Source organism: Gadus chalcogrammus, chromosome 22, assembly GCF_026213295.1.
Source record: "Gadus chalcogrammus isolate NIFS_2021 chromosome 22, NIFS_Gcha_1.0, whole genome shotgun sequence".
Lineage (NCBI taxonomy): Eukaryota > Metazoa > Chordata > Actinopteri > Gadiformes > Gadidae > Gadus > Gadus chalcogrammus.
The window spans coordinates 1,449,359-1,462,575 of record NC_079433.1 but is presented as its reverse complement, the minus strand read 5'-3'; the positions used below and the strand labels follow the sequence as shown (position 1 = coordinate 1,462,575).

The 13,217-nt window shown below is 47.2% G+C and overlaps 1 long non-coding RNA gene across 4 annotated transcripts; it reads left to right on the top strand.

Moving 5' to 3' along the window:
- The first annotated feature begins 1,720 nt into the window (after positions 1–1,720).
- On the top strand, positions 1,721–8,973 carry LOC130375661 (uncharacterized). Of its 4 annotated transcripts, none has more exons than XR_008893885.1 (8): positions 1,721–1,793; positions 1,886–1,932; positions 2,298–6,573; positions 6,800–6,898; positions 7,152–7,343; positions 7,495–7,573; positions 8,040–8,172; positions 8,385–8,973. It is a non-coding gene; the product is annotated as an uncharacterized LOC130375661 (long non-coding RNA). The 4 variants fall into 4 exon arrangements; XR_008893888.1 differs by having other exon boundaries at positions 8,040–8,205; positions 8,385–8,967; XR_008893887.1 differs by having other exon boundaries at positions 7,152–7,365; positions 8,385–8,967.
- Positions 8,974–13,217: the final 4,244 nt, after the last annotated feature.

Here is a 13,217-nt window from a genome sequence, read left to right as displayed (position 1 = left end):
ACTTAGCTCTTAGGCCGGCTTTAATACACAAAGAAAGAGGAAGGTGGGAAGTGAAGACATGGATGGTGTAGGTTATATGTTATCAGGCTGACAGTATGGACATTGTTATTGTTGAGTTTTCATACGGACACACAGCGGTTATAAGTACTGCACTTATTATGATGTGGGGAGATGGAAGTGGACTCTCCTGGTCCTGGTCCTGGTCCACCGGGTCCTGGTCCACCGGGTCCTGGTCCTGGTCCTTGTCCACCGGGTCCTGGTCCTGGTCCTTGTCCACTGGGTCTTGGTCCTGGTCCACTGGGTCCTGGTCCTGGTCCACCTGGTCCTGGTCCTGGTCCACCTGGTCCTGGTTCTGGTCCTGGTCCACCGGGTGCTGGTCCTGGTCTTCCGGGTCCTGTTCCTGGTCCTGGTCCACCGGGTCCTGGTTCTGGTCCTGGTCCTGGTCCTGGTCCACCGGGTCCTGGTCCACCGGGTCCTGGTCCTGGTCCTTGTCCACTGGGTCTTGGTCCTGGTCCACCGGGTCCTGGTTCTGGTCCTGGACCTGGTCTATATATGTGTATCTGTGGTGTGTGCCTGCATATGGTGTGAATCTATATGGTGTATTGGTGTATGTCTGTATGGTGTGTGTGTGTGTGTGTCTGTGTGCGTTAACGTGTGTGGTGGTGGGCGATGACTCCAGCTAACCAGTGAATGAGTCTCTCTGGTCTCTTTGATGAAAGCTTCCTTCTCACTCCTCACAGGGCCGTTCAGGATGCTGTCAAGTTATGGTTGCTATGGAGACGGTATCTCGCAGAGCGCACAGAGAGCAGATGTTCTCGTGTGGAAACATCGCCCTCTGCTGTCCAAATCCGCTCACTACACACACATGGACGCAAGATCACACGTGACTTGCTTTTCACCAACTTGACATCAAACAGTCGTAACACACACTGTGGCAACCCGGCCCCGACACGGCGGGCCTGGAAGCCCAGAGGGCAGGTAATACGTGCTGTCTACCACCCTTTTCCCCCAGAGGGCGCCAAGGGTCGCTTTGAGAAGGTCCCACTCAACGCCAACAGGAGACACCTGGGTACCAGGCCAATCAGACCCAGGTGAGGGCTATAAAAGAGAAGCTGAGAGGTAGTCTGACACAGGAGGTACGTGACCCATGTGGGAGCAGAGAGCGAAGCGAGATTCCCTACCCGCACGGACCTTTGCCCCAGGACCAGGTCTAGAGAAGACCCCAGGAGACCACGGAAGGACCGCCTCTCCTGGATATCGGGACGGCGCGTGAGACACGGCCACAGCGTCCCCAGTGGCTCACGGAGCCCAGACCCTTTATTTTGTATCGTTTGCATTGACGAGTGATTCCCCTTTTTTCCGTTCGTTTGGATTAATAAACGTGCCTTGTTGGCAGTTTGAGCAGCAGAGACTCTTGTTACTTGAGCCGGGTTACCACAACACACACACACACACACACACGCACACACACAGTACGGTGAATTGAATGAAGACTTCCTTCGTTTTGAAGTATGAATTTAAATCTGTCAAATCAGACTCATCATTTTAATCAAAATGAGGGAGGTCATTTAAGATCAAACACAGAGCTTAAACAGACTTTCACTATTACCAAGGCGACCAGAGGAGGTCGAACCTGGGTTGAGTTTTACTATTTAGCTCACCTGCGCAGCTTGCACGCCATGTGGTTTCCTTAATTGGTTCATTGGTTGCATCTGGTGCATTTCACATAAGAGGGGAACGGACAATACATTTGTGTCCTCCACTGTTTGGCAGTTTATCGTCTCCCAAACACGGTATGTTGTTGTGTTCTCAGAAACTAGAACGTGTGTGTAATGTTCTGTTGAGCTCTGTTGTGACTTATTTGTCATCTCTTCCTGTTTCACAGGTTAAAGACTTTTTGAAGTAAAGAGGAGCATCTCATCTGGACCTGATGTGAGTAGAAATGTGTAGCAAAGCACAACTGCATTGACTTGTATGTTGAATATAAATCACTGATAATGTGTGAAGGAAATCAGGGATTGTGGTGGTTTAACTCTCATTTGAAATTAAATAATGATTTTACCTGAAAGTAACATTTTAGAGACTATACATTCAAACTTCTCAAAGTAAGAAGTAATCACTCTTGAATAATGACAGTCAAATAATTAGTATAACTTATTTATCTTAAACATTATTTAAAAGCCCTGAATTTGTATTGGCATTCATTTATCTGATTTAATGGACATGGTAGATGTTGAACCGTGGGACAGTGCCCAAGTTTGGGGACAATAATAAGTAAACTGTTTGTTCCTTCAAAGGTCTATCATGGATATCTAACTGCAGTACTGTGAGTATCCCAACTTTAACATGAAGATGAATTGCAAACTGTAAGTCATTAGTTTCTCATTACTCTTGGGCACATTGATGTATGTTGGCTTCCTGGTGAGTTAACCCGTTAGCTGAAAGTTGATCTGATTAGTAAGGATCTTTTATTGGTTCATGGGTTACTTAGGCGTTTGGTTTATGTTGGTTTTAATGGTTTGTTAAAATGGTTTCAGGTTCTAAGTTATTGTTGTAAGCTGGAGTAATGAGTTGGGTTCTGATGTCTTCAGTCTTCTTTCCTGCTACTCTCCTGAGCTCTGCATCTTCATTACATGAGTGTTGCTGTACTGAGGAGGGTGTGGTCTGAGTGAGCAGAGGTGCATACTGGGATACAGAGCTGTCTGAAGTCTACAGGTCTGTAGACACGCCCCCTCAGGGGAAACCGAGTGTTTGAGAAACCGTCGTGACGTCAGTTACATGGACTGGAATGTTCTTTAAGATGGAGACAGGGATGCAGAAGGAGAAACACCAGGGGGAGATGAGGGGGCTCCTCATCTCAACAACTTCAACACAACTTCAGTCTGACACAGAGAACCATGGAACACTTTCAACAGTCCCCTCCAGGCATCGTGACTCCTCAGGAACAGTTTCATTTCAGAGAAGGTCTCATTTGGTGCCATTCCAAGATGGATCCTGCTCCTCAAGAGCCACCCCCCTCCACTGGGTGGTCTTCTGAACAGATGATCTCCTTCCTGTCCTCAGGCTGACTAAAGCTGCACCGTTTGCATCTGTGAAGGCCCCTCAATCACTAAACCACTGGACTACAAACACAAGACTTCAGAGATGTTGAAACAGCGTGCATGGAGACACCAAGCATAATCCATCACCAATGTGGGACGCCACTGAAGAATGACATACATAATTTACGTCTCTGGAGATATTGGTGGTTCTGTTCTGGGTGCCCTGACAGAAGAGCTGGGGGTGGATGATGGAATGGTATTTGGCATGAGGTTTTTACCCTGCATGAGTGTTTGGTCTTTTATGGCTGCTTTTTATGGTGTGTGTGTGTGGGTTTGACATGAGATGGAAAAATGTTGAGCATCGTTAGGGTTCTACTGTGTGTGTGTGTGTGTCCCACTCACACCCGGCACGGGGTTCTACGTGTGTTTCCTTGGTTCTGCGTCCTGCTTGCTTTGACATTGATCATTTTCTTACGGGGGTCTGTGTGATTGGCTTGGTGTATTGGAATGGTCAGTTAATTCATACCTGCTGGACGGCCACACGTTTACTTGAGGCCTCCAGGGGACATGAAGAGCCCTGAGCGACGCTCCGGAGCGATATCCTACACACTGGGCAGGAAGGAGAGTATCCAAATCAAGTGTAAAAGGATGCAAGCGGCATGTTCAGATCAGCGACTTCAAACTAGGACTACACCAATCAGGATCAATGGAGGATGGACGCCTAAAGGCATTCCACAAGGACTCTGAAGTTGGAAAGGAACCTCAATGGATGTTCAAGATGACCTTCAGACCTGTAATGAGGCGGATCTTCCTAACTGGCTGGATTGATGGAGAGCCCTGTGGATCTTGTCTTGCTCTCAGTTGCACGTCTTCTCAGGCTGAACTGTATTTGCTGTACAGGACTAGCTGAACGATCGGTTCCCTTAAATCAGAACCAATCTGGGAACTCCAACTAGTGCGCTCTTCAAGCTGAAGTTGTGCTCTTCAGCTGAGGAGGCAAGGAAACCTTCACTGGGGCTACAATGTGTATAGAGGAGACCGTTTCGAAGTGTTCCATGGTACTCTGATGAAGACCGTTGATGTGTTTCACTGGCTGAGAGGAAGAACCCTCACATCCTCCTCTTGGCCTTTCTCCTCTGAGAATCCTGGTGCTATCTTGAAGAATATTCCAGCTCATGTAACTGATGTCACGACAGATTCTCAAACACTTGGTTTCTCCTGAGGGGCGTGTCTATAGAACTGAAGACTTCAGACAGCACTGTATCCCAGCACGCATCTCTGCTCACTCAGACCACACCCTCATGAGTAGGATGCAACACTATAGCGATGGAGATGTAGAGTTTTATAAGTAAAGAGGGAGCAGACAACGATGATTCGAACACAATTACAATTTAAGTCTTTAAATCTGTAAACCATGAAGATGGTTGGATAGTTCAGGAATTGGGCTTAATTTTATTATGGGCAGTCCTTTCGCTCAAATGCCCACTTCTCACTGGACCTGTACATGTGTTGGTTGGCTGGCATGATTTGCTGTTGGTAGTGAGGCGGTCAGGGTGACATTGCTTGGCTATGGTCGGCTCTCTGTGAGCTCACTGTTTAGATTTGATCTGTATGGTTTGTACCCTGAATATCAAGATAATTGTTGTTTTTAATTTTAGTTGTGAGTTGAGGTTTAAAGTTGTTGTGAAACGTACATGGTGGTTCGGTTCTTCGTACGGTTTTGAGTAGGGGTGCAACGGATCATCATTGATCCGTGATCCGTTCGGATCATCTATTTCGGTTCGGCACACGCATGATCCGCGGATTGATTTATGAAAAAAAAATTTGCGCATGTTCAGTCCACACACAGCCGTAACCATTCCTGCTAGTTCCAGGGACAGAGCTACTTAACACGCTCTGGGTAAAAGTCCGCAACAGTTCCCTTTTCAATAAGCAAACAGTCCTATGGCTCGTTGTGATTTATTGTCCTCAGCGTACAACATGAAGAACAGTGGGCATGGAAAATAAAAGTAGGCTAGACTTCGGTGACTACTGTAACGATAACTGCTGCCTCCAGTGCTACGTCTGTTTCCATACTCGCGCTGCCACACAAACCTGTCGCCTAGGTTACCACACAGACGTAACACATAGCTGACATAGCTATTGCCAACATAAAGAAAAACACATCGAGCATGGCCACGCATTTTACAGCGACATCACCCCGGTGTTTCACTGACAGGAGTGAAACCGAAAGCGGCTCAACAACCGCTCATCACCGCGGCATTTAAGCAGCCCCTTCTTCCACAATCAGACCGGGCTAAAGCAATCACAAACGCTATTTTTTTATTTTTTTTGCTGATCCGAAAAATGATCCGATCCGTGACTCTTGATCCGAGGAACGATCCGAACCGTGAGTTTTTTGATCCGTTGCACCCCTAGTTTTGAGTGATTTAACTTGTACACACTGGGTGCATAATAATGTAAAGGTACACTGAATAGCAGTAATGACCAACAGCAACAAACAGATCTCCTCAAGGTAAGTCTGTTGGCTGTGTTTTTATGAAGACCATCGCTGGACTTCAGGATCTTCCTCCGTTCAGCTCAAGGTGAGGCGCTGGTTCTGTTTTTTCTTTGGTTGGTTCCGGCCGGAATGTTCGGATTCCAGTCGGACGGTTTGTGCTTCCCGCCGTGGAAGGTTCTGAGTGCGCTCGCTTGATTAAGTCTCAATGGTTAGCATAGAACGTTGTAGTCTTGACAACCAAAAGAACCCACGTGGCCCTTAGTTGGACGTGAATCCCCTGAGGGTATCTGGCGGAACGTTCTAGATGTATTTGCGTATCTTCGAGCCGTTGCCAACAGAAACTATTTTTCAGTCGGTTTCCATTAGGAATTGTTGCCCCTTATCTTAAACTACTTACGTTTGATATTGAATACAGACTGACGCGTACATCGTACAATATGTTGATAATTGACTGTTGCGCCGACTTTAACCACGTTGACGGGACTCTCGCTGCGTTCAAAACAGCGTTCTACTTGCGGGCCCATTTCTGATCATCAGTGAAGGCTGAAGATAATTTCAAGGTGGATGACAATTTGGCATTTCTTCGACGGAACCCTGCACCTGAATATGGCTGAGTATATTTGATTTAATATCGATACTGCTTAGTGTTCTTTGTTACTTCAGCTTTCGTACGTTCTAAATATCTGGTGTCAATAATTGCCACAGAAGTAAAACCCTACCCAATGGAATGACGTTAAACTACAACTTTGGTGCTTGGTTACCAACTGGATAATAACAAAGCTAAAATAATGTCCGTCTTTCCCACATGTTACAGTAGAAGAAACTCTAGAACTGTATAAGGTTAAAAAGGTAACATGTTTGTCCCAAGGTGTCTGCCTCCTCACCCAGAGCCAGACCTCCACCTCCTCACCCAGAGCCAGACCTCCACCTCCTCACCCAGAGCCAGACCTCCACCTCCTCACCCAGAGCCAGACCTCCACCTCCTCACCCAGAGCCAGACCTCCACCTCCTGTCAGAAGTCCTCCAGAACTGGTCAGTGCTCTGGTGTGTGAGTCAGTTTCAATGCATGGGCTGAACAACTTCTTTAAACTTGTCGACTGCTCTGTCTTCATTCCCAAAACGGGATGCTCATGTCTGATCTCTCGAGTCTTTTCTAGCCTTGAGTTATAAAATAATAGTTAAATTAATTGTGTAAATCGGTTTCGGAGTCAAATAAGTTTATTTTTGGTTAAATGCTGATGTAAACCTGCTGCTGTAGCTGAAAGGCGAGGCTGAGAGGCTGGGGACCGGCTTGTGGTGCCAGGATGGACCGGAGACTGAGGCTGGAGACCAGGGGCCTGCAGCACCGGGCCAGAAGGTAACCATCACCAATCTCATCTGAAAAACTAAAATCCTCAGTTTAGGGTTAGGGTTAGCCATTATTGTTACGAGTGCTGCTACGACCGTAGTGGATGAATTGCTGAATGGGTCAATCTGTAGACGTTGTCTAATTCAAGTGTTTAAATATGTTTAAATTCGTCTTCCATTTTACAAGTGAACCTCAGATGCAGGAGGTGGGGTGTGTTGCGTCTCCAGGTGATTTACTGCTGAGACCAACTGTTTGTGACCAGACCAGGAATCCATGGCTGAAGGGGCTGATGGAGGAGCCATGCTGAAGAACCTGCCTGATGGAGAAGCCGTGCTGAAGGCCCTTCCGGGTGAAGGAGCTGATGGAGGCCCTGCCTGGTGGAGGAGCTGATGGAGGCCCTGCCTGGTGGAGGAACTGATGGAGGCCCTGCCTGGTGGAGGCTTTCTGTCATTGGGTAGATGGAGCCCGACTCTGAAGTGATCATCACACTAAGTGCCACTTAGCGTAGAATACTGCTACCACAAACTACCGGCATTTGTTAATATACCAGTCAACTACATCTGTTTTACCACACATTGAAGCAAGACTTCCGCTGTTTGTTCCAGACCAGGACTCTGGCTGAGGAGTGCTGATGGAGGAGCCAAGACTCTGGAGGACGACATCACTCTACCAACAAGGATCCAAGTCAGTTTGCATAAAGTAAAGTGTGGACTTGTTGTAACACAGGATTAGTTTGTCCAGTAGTTAAGTTAAGGCATACTACTGTGGTTGGTTACCAGACAAACTACAGCTGCTACTTTCTTACGTGTAATTAGAGGCCAACTACTGCTGTGTTTGTGACCTCACATTGGAGCCAAACTACTAATGTGTTTGTTACCTTACATTAGAGACAAATTACGTTTGTAACCAGACCAGGAATCTGGATTACTGACGGAGAAGCCCAGAGCCGGCGCTGGCTGTTTCGGCGCCCTAGGCGGCTCGAAATCAACTTGCGCCCTGGACAGGTCTTTAAGTTGAGGTTTTCGAGCGGGGGGGGGGGGGGGGGGGTGCTACGGTGACGGTTTCGGGCCGCCCTGGCAATTGCTCCCGCGCCCCCTCCCTTCTCCGTTCGCGTCGTATATTTTAATTGACTGATTAAGGGCGCCACCAGAGGGCGCCCCCAACGCATTTGTCGCCCTAGGCTGTCGCCTAGCTCGCCTATGCCGATCGCCGGCCCTGGAGAAGCCATACATCTGGAAGGCAAATCCTGAGGACGACCAGGACTCTACCATCAAGGATTCCTCGTAAGTTTGCATTATCTGGACCTGGTGGACCAGGTAGGGGGTTGGGGGTTCAACTCTCAGACCAATGGTGCCGGGTTCAAGTCCTCAGGGTACAGTGATGCGTCCTTGAGCAAGGCACACTAAAGCCTGCCTGCTCCTTAATGACTTATCTTTGGTTCAGATAATGTTGCATCTTTTGAATATTGATCCATGTCCTTGTTTGCTCCGGGCAGACACACCTGAGCTGAACCTCACCTGATCCTGTTTGGTCGGGGTCAGACTCACCTGAGCTGAACCCCACCTGATCCTGCTGGTCCCGTCTCCTCAGTTCATCTTGGCCTCGTCTTCCAGAAGACCTGCTGAACTCAGCGGTCTGATCCTGATGGATCATTGACCTCCAGTGGGAGTGATCTTCTTGACCCCACATGTACCCGTGTGCTTCCACACGCCTTACCCTCACGTCTGTCACTAACCGCACTACTTCACTAATCTCTGCTCCTTACCTTCTTCTTCCTTCTCCGTGGTTCGAACCTTTACTCTGAAGGAGTGTCTTCTTGAACCTTTACACGGAAGGACCGTCTTCCTGCCCTCAGAGGGTTCAGCGTTAGGGTTGAGAGTCAGGGTTTAGAGTCAGGGACAGAGCTGGTCAGGGAGGACTGGTTTTACACAAACCCCTTCATTTGCTTTTGTGAATGGTGGTGACATTTTGAAATTATTAATTTGGGAAAATGTTTTCCTCTGCTTTCCTTTACAAAAGTATGTATTCAACTTTGTCAAGTGTTTTTCTTTATACTGTATATTAAAATCTTACATTGACTTCTGCATGTTTGGTGCGTTTCATTAATTGTCCTTTGACTTGGTTAATGTCAAGCTAAATATCAAACAGCCATAGTACTACTAAATTCAAGCCTATTCATGTATTTAACAATGTACATACTGCCCCCGCAGGCCATTCTCTGCTACTACAACACGTTCCCATCGATGTAGAATAGCTTTGTTGGTTCAAACGGAAAATGTAGTTTGGTGTGAGACTGTTGTCCAAACTGTCCAGCAGAGGGAGGTGTCATACACCTCAATTAATTGTACAGGAATGTGTGTGTGTATTTACCTTTTAAAAAGTTCATGTGCTGGTCTATGTCTGCAAATAACTCTGGCTCCAGCAACAGGTTTGGTCGCAGCATAGGAAGCACTAGCGTGCAGTGCCCCTTCATCTCGGTGGGGCAGAAACGACCGGCGTATGACCACACCCACAATTTATATCTATTTTTAACAAGTATATTTTGAGCTACATTAAAATATGTTAACTAAACTAATTGTGAGTAAGAATTAAAAATAAACCAATATCCTAATGTTACTGCACGCTTTTGAAGTGCCATCCGCAACACTCGTCATATGATGTTGGGCTAATTAGAATAGCCCGACATTATAGGGAAGTTATTTCTTCAATATTTTATTTTAACAATCTAACAGGCTTAGCGAGTGCATTGCAAATACATGAAAAGTAGAAATACCCGACGATGTGTGCAAATCTCTCAACAACACTTTTGAAATCAGCTATTTCTCAATAACAGCTGTTTAAATCAGGTATACAATTTTAATACCTGCTGAAATAAATAAATAGGTTTCAATGCCGAAAAGATACAGGCGGAGTAATTCGATTTTAAACAACAGTCCTAGAATATGACCATGGGGCAGACTACTTTACGACCATATGGGCGTCTTATAGCGCGGATTGCAATTCTTATTGCAGCCTGCAGGGTTATGCGAGAAACATACGGAGGGAGCCTACAGAAACTATAGATAGTTAATGTGACAATCACATTATTAAAAATAAACTTGTACAACGGTTGTACAACAAAAGCAATATGTACAACAAAAAATTTCATTTAATTTCAAACAAATTTGCATTAAGCTGACTTGGTTGGCTGATTGGGCAATCAGATTTATCCAGCCTACGCACATTAATGGTGGATTCAATAATTTGTTTCCGTGACCCAGTTCGCGTGATTCAGTTCGCCACGAGGAGTCGTTCGCGAATCGTTCGTTCGTTCGTTCAGTCGAGTTTCCGGTAGCACTAACTCCACTGAGTCTGACTTACTCAGCTGAGAACCGTGCAATGGCGTGCATTCCATGATGCGATCTACCGCTACCGGAAACCAGGCTGAACGAACATACGATTCGTGAACGACTCCTCCCAGTTCAGTCGAGTTTCCGGTGAATCGATTCACCGCAAACTCGACTGAACGTGGAGGAGTCGTTCGCGATTCAGCCTGGTTTCCGGTAACGGTGAATCGCATCATGGAATGCACGCCATTGCACGGTTCTCAGCTGAGTCAGTCAGACTCAGTGGAGTTAGTGCTACCGGAAACTCGTTCGTTCGTTCAGTCGAGTTTCCGGTGAATCGAATGGTGAACGAGACGACCGAACGAACGAGAGAGACGAACCGGTTCAGTTCGTTCGTCCTAAAGACTCGGTCATTCGAACCGGTTCGCGAACGAACGAGCCAGCACTACCGCACATAGCATGCACGCACACTCACAGAGCCAGACACGACAATGACGAACACGTTTGTGAGTGGTCTGCAGAATACAGTGTGACATAGTTTCTTTAGAATTATATAAACTATAGCCTACGTGGACCATAACTCCGCACCCCCTGGCGAAAATATCTTCCTGCGCGTCTGCATCCATGCGTTTCTAGTTCTCAGTCCCAACGTAACGGTCGACTCAAGGCTAGATTCCACCGGAGGCGTACGCGCCGCGGGACGGCTGCGCCGCGGTCACGCTGCTGATCGCTTCCACTATAATCAATGAGACCATTTCCACCGGGCGCGCCGCGGAACGTTTCAGCAGCGTCCCAGGAGCGGCGTGCCGCGCCGCGGCGCTATCTTTCCGTCCAATTCTATTTTTGCCGCGAGCCGATGCTAAACCGCGTCAATTTCGACAGAGCAGGTCGAGCCGGGCAGGAAGTGAAAAGTAAAAGCCATAGAGCATCCGGTCAATTTTCAAAATAAAACACAATACTCAGCTCATGTAACTTCACATCAACATTATTACGTCATGACCGGTGGGTCGGCAACATTGACGACGAGAGACTCATTGTCGAAGTTCAGCAACATGAAGTCATTTATGTACCAAATCATCCTTTTTATAAGGAAAATGTCAGAAAGGACAAAGCGTGGCATTTAATTGCAATAGTTTTGGGAGTGGAAGGTGAGTACATTAGGTTTAGAATTATCGCGTGATCTCGTGATCTCGCGTGAATACTGGCTGGCTGGCTGGCTGGCTCGCAAGGCAGCGCTACGCTGCCGTTACGCGCCCGGTAGGAATGGACGCAGGGCAGAGGACGCAGCCGTTCCGCGGCGCTGCCGTTCCGCGGCGCGTACGCGTCCGGTGGGATCCCGGTGTCACGTTGCAACCTAGGGAAAGCGCGTCGCTAACGTGTACGCTTGTATTAGTCAACGAAGATAATGTTTTTATCAAACTACTCATTTTAATGAAAGCACAATGGAACATGTAACAGTCCTCCCCTGCGGCTCCCCTCGTTGCTTACGATCCCTTCGCCGTCGCTTGCGCTTCAGATCCGGGACCGTGAACCGTCTGTCTGCCGTTGTCCGGGCGATGTCTTGGGGTGCTCCGTGTTCACCTAGGTATTCAGCTGAGATGTTCCTCTCACTGTGTGTACCGATCCCTAGCAGGTCGTGTCTGCTGTAGGCTGTGTGCACAGCAATTGTCTCCTGGTACTAAAACTAAAACTGAGACGTACATAAAACCGTACATAAATAAACTAGAGAAGGCACCAACCGGAGGATCGCCAAGCCGTGTGTCTATGTGTGACACCATCTTGCACATACTTCCTATGAGCTGTGCTCGTAATCTGTGTATAAAGACAAGAGACAGTGATGTATAGAGCACATCTCTCAGATAGCACTTGCTATGCTAGTATTAGGTATGCACATTATTATGGCTCCTATTGCACTCCTACCATCCCTGGAGAGGGGTCCCTCTTCTGGGTTCCTTCTCCAGATATTAGGGGGGGTTCCCTTCCCTTTGGGGGGCTAGGGTCAAGAAGCGGCCTGCGAAGCCCTTCAGATCTCTTGTCCAGGGCGTTCTAAACTGTTTGACCTGATGGGGATGTGGTGTTCAAGGCTGCTCGGACGGTCGGGGAGTTTCCCCCTCAGAGCCATCCCGCCAAATACAGACATGTTGCCCTGGCTGAGAATATATTGTGAAATACACTCAATAATCATTCTGACGACATGGAAGAAAAACACAAGACTAAACACACACGCACGCACACACACACACACACACACACACACACACACACACACACACACACACAGCCCACAGCCCACAGATAACAAGGGGTTATCAAAGGGTTTAGCGTCCTGTAGCTCTACTTGTCTGGAGACGCAGCGGTGCAAAGGAGGAAATGAAGATCTCAAGGTAAATAAGTTTCTTCATTACTATTACCATATAAGCCTGCAAGTCTGCAAGTATCCATCACAGCTTGCACAACAGCAAAGATGTCTGTTTGTGTGTGTGTGTGTGCGTGTGTGTGTCAACATTAACTTTTTTATGAGGCCTTTTCCCTCGGATAAGTACATTAACCTTTTACTTGTCAAAGCACAAAAATCACTTTTACGAGTAAAAATTTGTCATCTTACAATTCAATTTTTTTTTCCAGTTTGCGAACGGAGAATGCGGAATTCTAAAGAACCAACTGTTGCAATCATTCACACCATGTCAACCACATCACTAAAACAGCCATATCCCTCCTCTCAATCACACCTCCTCTGAGCAATGTTTAAATCCTCACTTCTTCTCAATAGACTTTCCATCTTTAAACTGTTCAGGAAGTCCCATAGACCAGTCACTCTTCATGGAGACACAGCTGGGTCCAGTGGAGTCTGCTCTCTGCTGCTGCTCTGGGCTTCACCACAACACAGCTGTTACTCAGACTAATGATGGAGTCATGGTATACATCCAAACAGTGTCACAAACATAGAAATGTTTTGGTAAGACTTTACAATAAGGTACGCAAAAACGTGGGTAGTTACTGAG